Source organism: Leopardus geoffroyi, chromosome C3 (genome assembly GCF_018350155.1).
Source record: "Leopardus geoffroyi isolate Oge1 chromosome C3, O.geoffroyi_Oge1_pat1.0, whole genome shotgun sequence".
NCBI lineage: Eukaryota > Metazoa > Chordata > Mammalia > Carnivora > Felidae > Leopardus > Leopardus geoffroyi.
In genome coordinates, this window is record NC_059338.1 from 5,332,516 (window position 1) to 5,340,766 (window position 8,251).

The following is an 8,251-nucleotide window of genomic DNA, read 5'->3' on the forward strand; positions in this document are numbered from 1 at the left end:
CAAGAGTCAAATTATTCTTCAAATACCACTGCAGTGGCAATGACTTGTATGAAAGAAAGATGCATGGTGCAGTGGTAACCTGTACCAGGGGTGCTGCCAGGATCCAGGAAGGTTTCTCCCACACGGCAATGATCGAGCTGAGATCTACAGCGAGTAAGAGCTACTTACAGGAAAGCAGAGCCAGGGCAGAGGGCAGAGCCTGTGCCAAGACCCTTCAACGTGGTGAGAGGACATGAAAGAAAGTCAGTGTATCTGGACCAAAGGAGTGGTGCTTCTAAAATTTCAGCGGAAGAAACCGATTATAGGGTGTCAAGGCTAGACGCAAACAAACTACTTAGAAGGTGTTGGGAAGGAAGAATTCCCTCTGCCCTTCGAGGTCCTTCCAGCTGGACTAAGAATCAAACTGACAGGAGGCAGATTAACAGGAGAAAATCAATTCAGTTTTCTGCGCGCGGGGAAGCCACACAGACATGGAATTCCAAAGACAGTGAGGCCACACGAAGCCCATGTGAGCTCAGGAAAGAGGTAGGAGTCTGAGGACACAAAGGGGAGGAAGGCCGTTGGCGGGAAGGTGAGAGGAAAGGTTTGGAGAACAAATATGCCCTATTAGGCAGGTACATTTCTTAGGTGAAAAGGAATCTCTGTTAACAACTCACTTCCTGGGGCACCTGAGTGGCTCGGTCAGTTGAGCGTCCTGCTCGGCTCAGGTCATGATCCCAGGATCATTAGATGAAGCCCCCACATGGGGATTCACAGTGAGTGTGGAGCCTGCTTAAGATTCCCTTTCTCTCCCTCTGCCCCTCTCCCCCACCCACTCATACTTTGTCCCTAAAATAAAATAAAATAAAATAAAATAAAGCTCTTCCTGGTGCAGGCAGGCAGTTGAGGGGGAGGTAAACAGCTTTTCCTGAATCTGCTGGCTTTTGATTGCTTTTCACTCAAGATAATCTTCATGCCAAAGTAGCCCACCTTGGGGACAGCCTGTTCTTGGTCCCTACACATGAGACAGATTGACAGGAGAAAATCTAACTTAATTTGGTACATACAGAGAATCCATATATGCATGGAACATTCCAAAGACAGGCAAAATGAGGTATCTATGTCATCTGGAAATAAGAAGAAGGGGATAGGAGGCTGGGATTTCAAAGGGAAGGAAGTCACTTCACAGAAAAATGAAAAAGAGTAAATTTTGGGTAAACAGATGTCTGCTGGCCCATACAGAAACAATGGGACATAGAGAAGAATTCTCACAGACTTTGCTAACCACGTTCCTCCCTGTGTGCCACCCCTAGGTCATATTATGGTGTATCCCTCTGTGCTAATGGTTCTCTTCCTGGAACAGGTCCTCTGTCTAAATCCTTTGGTAAGGGAGAATCGGCTGAGCCTGAGTCCCACTTTGGGTGAGCTCGAGCCCTGCTTTGGGGGAACCCCACTTCTCTCTCTCTCTCTCTCTCTCTTTTCTCTCTCTCTCTTTCTCTGCCCCTTGCTCACTTGTGCCCTCTCTCTCTCTCTCAAAAAAAAAAAAAAATTCTTTGGTGGGGGATGGGGGAGTTCAAAGTTTCTTCCCGAGTCTTTTGGGCCTGTTTTCAGCTCAGCGTGATCTCAGTGCTAAAGTGGCTGCCTGAGGACGGCCTGACCTTGGCCCCTATGAAGGATATTTCAGCATGAGGATTCCATTTCCTTCCTTCTTTCAAAAGCAGAAAGAAAACACACACACGGTTACACACACAATGGTACAGGTCCCAGATTTTTACGACACCTGATAGTCTTTGAACTTAAGACAAAATGTTCTCAACTCTCATCCGTTGGTTATTCATTCATTCAAAAAATACTGAAAAATCTACCACAAGCCAAGCACTCTGTTGCCCTCTGAGTTTGCAGTTGTGAGTTAAACAGATACAGCTCTTGTCCTCATGGGGCTGAGCGTCTTGCGGGGGAGAAGAGACAGTAAACAAAAAGACCAACAAATAAGTATTTATTTGCGGATTGTGATAATTTGACCAAACTGAGCTGAGTACAACGATTATGAATAAGAGGAAAGATTTGCTTAAGTAAGGTGGTCAAAAGGCTGCTCCGAGGAGAAAAAATTTAAGTTGCCTCTGGGCCCATTTCCTTCAATGTTAACAGAAGATGAATACACATATTCACAACACTTAATCACTTCATGAACCTTCTTATGTTTCAAACGTTCGACTTTTCTAAAATGAATAAGCCCTCTTTTCTTTCTGAACACTTTAAAGTATGATTGAACAGAGATACCCGGGTGACTTAGTCGGTTGAGCGTCTGACTTCGGCTCAGGTCACGATCTCACGGTTTGTGGAATCGAGCCCCGCGTCGGGCTCCGTGCCGACAGCTCGGAGCCCGGAACCTGCTTCGGACTCTGTGTCTCCCTCTCTCTCTGCCCCTCCCCCGCTCGTGTTCTGGCTCTCTCAAAAAGAAATCAACATTAAAAAATAATAATGAAATAAAATAAGATTAAACAAAACATAAACAGGTTATTTTATTTTTTAAGTTCAGTTATTTTGAAAGAGAGAGGGAAAGAGAGTACAGGGAAGGGGCAGACAGAGAGAGAGGGAGAGACAGAATCCCAAACAGGCTCGGCCCTGTCAGTGCAGACGTGGGGCTCGAACTCGCGAAATGTGAGATCGTGACCTGGACCAAAATCCAGAGTTGGATGCTTAACTGACTGAGCCACCCAGGTGCCCCTAAACAGGTTGTTTTAAACCGAAGCTATGTCACAGCTTGTTGGCAATTCCGAACTCCATTTGCAACTGAAATAGGGTTTATGTCTTACTCGGGATTGATGTCCCTCTCTCACCGGGAGATGCCGGCAGCAGATGGCACTCATGTCTGTGTCTCACAGGGTGACCCCCTCCTCACATTATTCCTCTTGACTTCTCCACGTGTCAAGGTCGAATGTATCCAATCAGCAAAGGTCCCAGGACCAAAAAGAGAAGAAATTCTTTCTTCAAGGAGCAAAGTAGGAAGGAGGCTGAATGAAACAATGACCAAGGTTAGGAACTGGAGTAAAAGGAAGGAAAGAGAAGAAATGGAAGACAGGCAGACAGGGGAAGGGATTTCCAAGAAAAGAAGTCAGAAGTGTGGGTGGGCTGGAGGCCCCTTAGGGAAGCCGAATCAGGGGGAAGGAGGTGGACTGCCCTCCGGACGCCCTGGAAGGGCCGGGAGAATGTGAGCGTCTGCAACCCGTGACCGTGTGTCCTTGGGTCCTGTCACACCCAGCACAGGCTGCTCCCTAAATACACGTCAGAGTCGCATGTTTCACGGTATTCCATGCTGTATGTTGGAGACACAGAAGGAACTAAGAATGAGCGTTGGTCTCATTCAATGGAGAAGCCAGACACGGACAAAGGCTCTCGTACAACTCGCTCAGTCCCCGCTCAAGTCATTTTGTGGGGTTAGGGGCGAACTGTAACAATTGTGACTGAGCTCCCAGAGGGGTGGCGATGTATCCAGACCTCTCCTCGAAGCCTCCAACAACACAGGCACCTTCTAAATGCTCGGGGGGCGCCTGGCTGGCTCAGTGGGGGGAGCATGGGACTCAGAGACAGGGAACAGAGAGACGTCCAGAAGTGGGCCAAGAAGAGGAAAGAGGGACAGAATGTGTTTGGACCGAAGCGGTTTCCCGCAGCGGCCTGTGGACACCGGGAGAGGCCGTCCTGGATGCCACAGGAGCCACAGCCTGGATCTCCCTCTCAGAGCAGCTCCAGGCTTCTCTGAGGACGCGGCCAAGGTCTGGGGCTCCTCCTCAGTGGGTCTGCAGGGGCAGGTGGCCTGGGGGAGACCCAGGAGTGAGCCGAGTGCAGGGTCTGGGGCTGACAGACAGAAGCTGGACAGGCAGGGCAGAGCGGAAAAGTCAAAGTTTAGATGTGAGCCCTCCACCCCCCCCCCCCCCCCCCCCCCCCCCGCCCACCACAGACCCGCAGGGTGAGATCCTTGGCGGCGTTGACAAATAGGCAGAGTTATCCAGGCTCCGGAGGGGCCAGGGCCCTGCAGCCTTGGGGACCTGATCTGCAGAGAGGACACGCAGTCGTTCGCTCTAAGGTCCCTAAGTCCCAGCAGCCAGGATTGGTTTGCCTCCGGTTCCTGGTTGCAAAACAGCGACAAGCTGTCCAGAGCTCCAGGTAACCTTTTCCACTTCCTGCCCAGCTGGGACCTCCAGGGGCCGAGTGGCCGACTCCCCAGGGATACCGAACACTGTCCCCTCCCAGGATCCCTGGCCCTGCAGACAGACAGAAAACCACAGCTTCAGTGCCGGGGTCTCCCTACGCACTCAGGGCAGCCCAGCACCCCCCCCCCACCCCCCACCGCCGAGCGCCTCCTGCCCAAACCCCTCCAACCTCCCCACTGGCTCCTGTGGGCCTTCTCCTCCTTCTCCCCCGACCACGCTGGCCCAGACGCCCTCTCTCGAGGGTGTTAGCCCCTCTCCCCAGGGACTGCACAGGACCAGGACTCCGTCCTCCACCTTCCGTCCCCTCCAGAGCTGCGGCACAGGGCGTGTGCTCCGGGGGCCAGGTACCTGCCCACAAGGGCAGCGCTGAGACGGGGAGGGAGCCGCTGTTACTGACTGCGTCCTGGACCGCGCGGGTGAAGGCCACAGCACTGTCCCCGGGGCCTCAAGGAGACACCGAGGACAGACCCTCCGCGGGACACAGGGGTCCGGGGTCCCAGAGGCATCCGGCTGTAGGCCACAGAGGTTCCTCTGCTTTCTGCCACACAAGTCAGGATGAAGATGCGTTGTCCATTGTCACTGATCCTGGAGCTCGGTGCGACCCGGGGCCGGCCCAGCTGCGCTGCGTGTACAAAAATCACCAAGGGAAGACTGCAGAGCTACCCTGGGCGCTCCCTTCACCGGGCAGAAGGCACGAGGCACTGACACCGAGGTGGTTCCCCACCCTGAGTACGCACAGGGAGAGACAGAGGCCGAATCTGCCCACGTCTGTTGGAGAGCTTTGAGCTTTCAAGGCCAAGTCAGTGGCCTTGAGAGAGAGGCCACTATCTATTTTGAGAGAGAGAGGGCACAAGTGAGCGAGGGGAGCAGAGAAAGAGAGGGAATCCCATGAGGGGCAGGGGTGGGGTGGGGAGAAAAGCAGGGCTCACCCAAAGGGGGCTCGAACTCATGAACCACGAGATCCTGACCCGAGCAGAAGTCGGACGCTTAACGGCTGAGCCACCCAGGGGCCCCGCTTCGTATGCTTTGATTCCCCCAGAACAACCGTACGAAATAGGGGAGGTTTTGTACCTATTCCGTTTAACAGCCTCAGAGAGCTTCCAGTAACTTGCCCAGAGTCTCAGCCATTGCGTGACTGACCCAAGACCCAAATCCAGTGGCTAGGACCCCAAAGCCTGGGTTCCCACCCTTGCGCTGGCCTGCTGCAGGCCCTGTGTGTCTGCGCAAGCGCGGAACCGTGTGGTAATTACATCTCCACCCAGTAGGGGTCTCTGCAGCATACGTTGAGTTTCCGGGCGCCCAACAAGGCTTCCCCAAGATCGGGCCCTGTGCCTTTGAGGTTTCTCCCGCTCCTTTGTGCTCTCTTCAGCCCACACCCCATCCCTTCTTCCCCCCGGGACCAGGAACTCAGATGCTTCCAGAAGATATCCATGTGGCCATTATTCGCCTCCCCAGGCCAGAGCCAGGAGCCTTGGGGGTTGCAGGGAGAGCAGCTGCGGACAACGGACAGTCAGGACACTCAAGGAGGCCACAGGCACGCGAGAAGCCTGCTCTGTCACTTGGCCTCAGCCCTGGGGCCCTCCCCATGGCAGCCCCAGGGGCGGCTCAACTGGGCAAGAGAGGACCACACAGCCCAGAATGTCCCCCGGGGAGAAGGCAGGCTGCCACCTCCCCCCACCCCCGCTGTGTCTCCTCCAGCCTGGGCCCCAAACCCTTCCCCCACGACTCCTTCTGCAACACATAAATGCAGTGACAAACCAGAAGCGCAGGATGTGGCAACAAGGTGCATAAGTTCTATTCCCGCCTCTGCCACTTTTGTCGAGGGGTCGTTTTTTCTCTCTGAGACTGTTGCAGCGGCTTAGAAATAAAAACCCCTTTCCTGCCAGCTGCAGGGCTGTCGTGAGGCCCCAGTGACTTAGGAAACTCCCTACGAAGGACAAAAGTCTGGCCTATTGTCTTTGCTATTGCCACCCCACTGGAGCATAGCGAGAGGGGCTCTCCCACAGCGCTGGGCCCACCCTAGTCAAGAGTCCCACCGACGTCCCAGAAGCCCCAGTGCCCTCGCCCTGTTTGAGAAAAGGCCATGGCCGGCCCGGCCTGATTTATGGCAGAAACGCTGTCTCCCCAACCATGGGAACCTGACCAGGGAGCAAACGCATCTTCCTGCACTTAAATAAAGGAGGCGGCGCGGGGGTGGGGTGGGGCGGGTGCCTGGTTGGCTCGGTCAGTTAAGCGTCCTACTTCATTCAGCTCACATCATGACCTCGTGGTCTGTGGGTTCGAGCCCCGCATCCAGCTCTGCGCTGACAGCTCCCAGCCTGCACCCTGCCTCGGATTCTGGGGTCTCCCTCTCTCTGCCCCTCCCCTGCACGCCCCTTCTTCGTCTCTTTCTTTCTCTCAAAAGTAAATAAACATTCAAAAAAAAAATTGGTTTTAATGCCTCATCAAATAGGAATATTTCCTATCACACAAACTCAACCCCGAGAAGCTTCTCTGAAGCTTTCCCTCCAACACTCAGCTTGCACGTGTTCATCCTCACTCGCCAACCGTAGCTTTTTCTTCCCGCTGGAGGAACCGCTCTGCCATGGCTCCCCGGTGACTTTGCCCGTGTCACCCAGGCAAAGGCTGGAACCACGGGCTAATCTGAGTCTGGGCAAAATGCCCTGCGATCCTCCCAGAGCACAAGAGGAAAGTGGCCTGTGAGGCCCCGAAGCCAGCTCCACGGACCTCTCTGTCTCCACTGGGAGGCACTCGGGTGAGTCAGTTTCTTATGAGGAAGGATGTTCCTGCTCTATCCGCTCAGGACAAAGCCTCCGACCCCCCCACCACCAGCACTGTGCTCAACTGACCCCATTTGCCTTTCCTTCTGCTGCGAAGGACCCGGGTTACTCTTTTCCTATCGATATGAGTAATGAGTAATAATAATACTTTCTAAATGAGTCGTAATATGATTCTAAAATGGGCTTACTCTATTTTTACTGGCCACGCCAGTCTACCTTGGCCTTCCTCACTGCTGTGGAACCTTCTTGACATCGCTGGAATATCATCTCGCCAAAACTAGCCAGCACCCAGGCACCCAGCTGGCCCAGTGGATACAGCAAGCAACTCTTGATCTTGGGGGTCGTGAGTTCAAGCCCCACATTGGGTGGAGAGCTTAGTTTAAATAAATGAAACTATTAAAAAAAAAAAAATTGGCCCTGGGGCGCCTGGGTGGCTCAGTCGGTTAAGCATCTAACTTCGACTCAGGTCATGATCTCATGGTTCGCGGGTTCGAGTCCCGTGTCGGGCTCTGTGCTGACAGTTCAGAGCCTGGAGCCTCCTTCAGAGTCTGTGTCTCCCTCTCTCCCTCTCTCTCTGCCCCTCCCCTGCTTGCACTTTGTCTCTCTCTCTCTCTCTCTCTCTCTCTCAAAAATGAACATAAAAAAAAAAAAACTAGCCAGGACCCTTGTCGAGAAATGAAAGCTACCGCTCCGGGGTAGCATGACCCATCTCTGTGGGCAAATTCTTGCAACACTGACACCCAGTCCCAGGAAACAGAAGGCTTGAACCTGACCCAGGTGTGCTGCACAGTGACTCAGAAAGAAAAGGCTGCCTGGTTCCAGAAGGCTCCGGACCCTGATTCAGAACGGGATCCAAAAGCACCAGCTGCGTCCCTGGTCCCAGGCCAGGTGCTGAGTCTCTGTCTAAAGTTGACCTGGGATGTCCTGGGACAGTGGCTGTGGGGACAAGGGGAGGGAGAGGGGCTGCTGCCTTGTGGGAGTAGGTGCCCCAAGCCGGGGACGGGTCAGCGTCCTGTGAACCCACCACGCCATCCGCCGGACAGCCTGGGGTCCACTTGTGTGGCAATGTGACGGCTCCCACCTGGAGAATGACGCACGCCGACGGGAAGCCTACCAAGGCGGCCGGTGTGGGCGCGCTGGCCCCGGGGCCTGCGCCCTGACTGAGCAGCTTGGCCCGTCCTCGTCGCCTGGAGTGCAGTGACCCATCAGGCCTCGCCCAAGTGCCGCTTCCCTGCTGGGCTCCGTACTCGTGATTCAGCCGTGCCCCCCACCCCGGTTTCC

General features: G+C 54.3%; 1 long non-coding RNA gene across 1 annotated transcript; it reads right to left on the reverse strand.

Annotated features, from left to right (window-relative positions):
* Positions 1-3,938: 3,938 nt before the first annotated feature.
* LOC123585573 lies at positions 3,939-5,109 on the reverse strand. The gene is made up of 3 exons (XR_006706290.1): positions 4,539-5,109; positions 4,211-4,241; positions 3,939-4,030 (listed from the first exon to the last, which is right to left on the reverse strand). It is a non-coding gene; the product is annotated as an uncharacterized LOC123585573 (long non-coding RNA).
* Between the last annotated feature and the right edge of the window lie 3,142 nt (positions 5,110-8,251).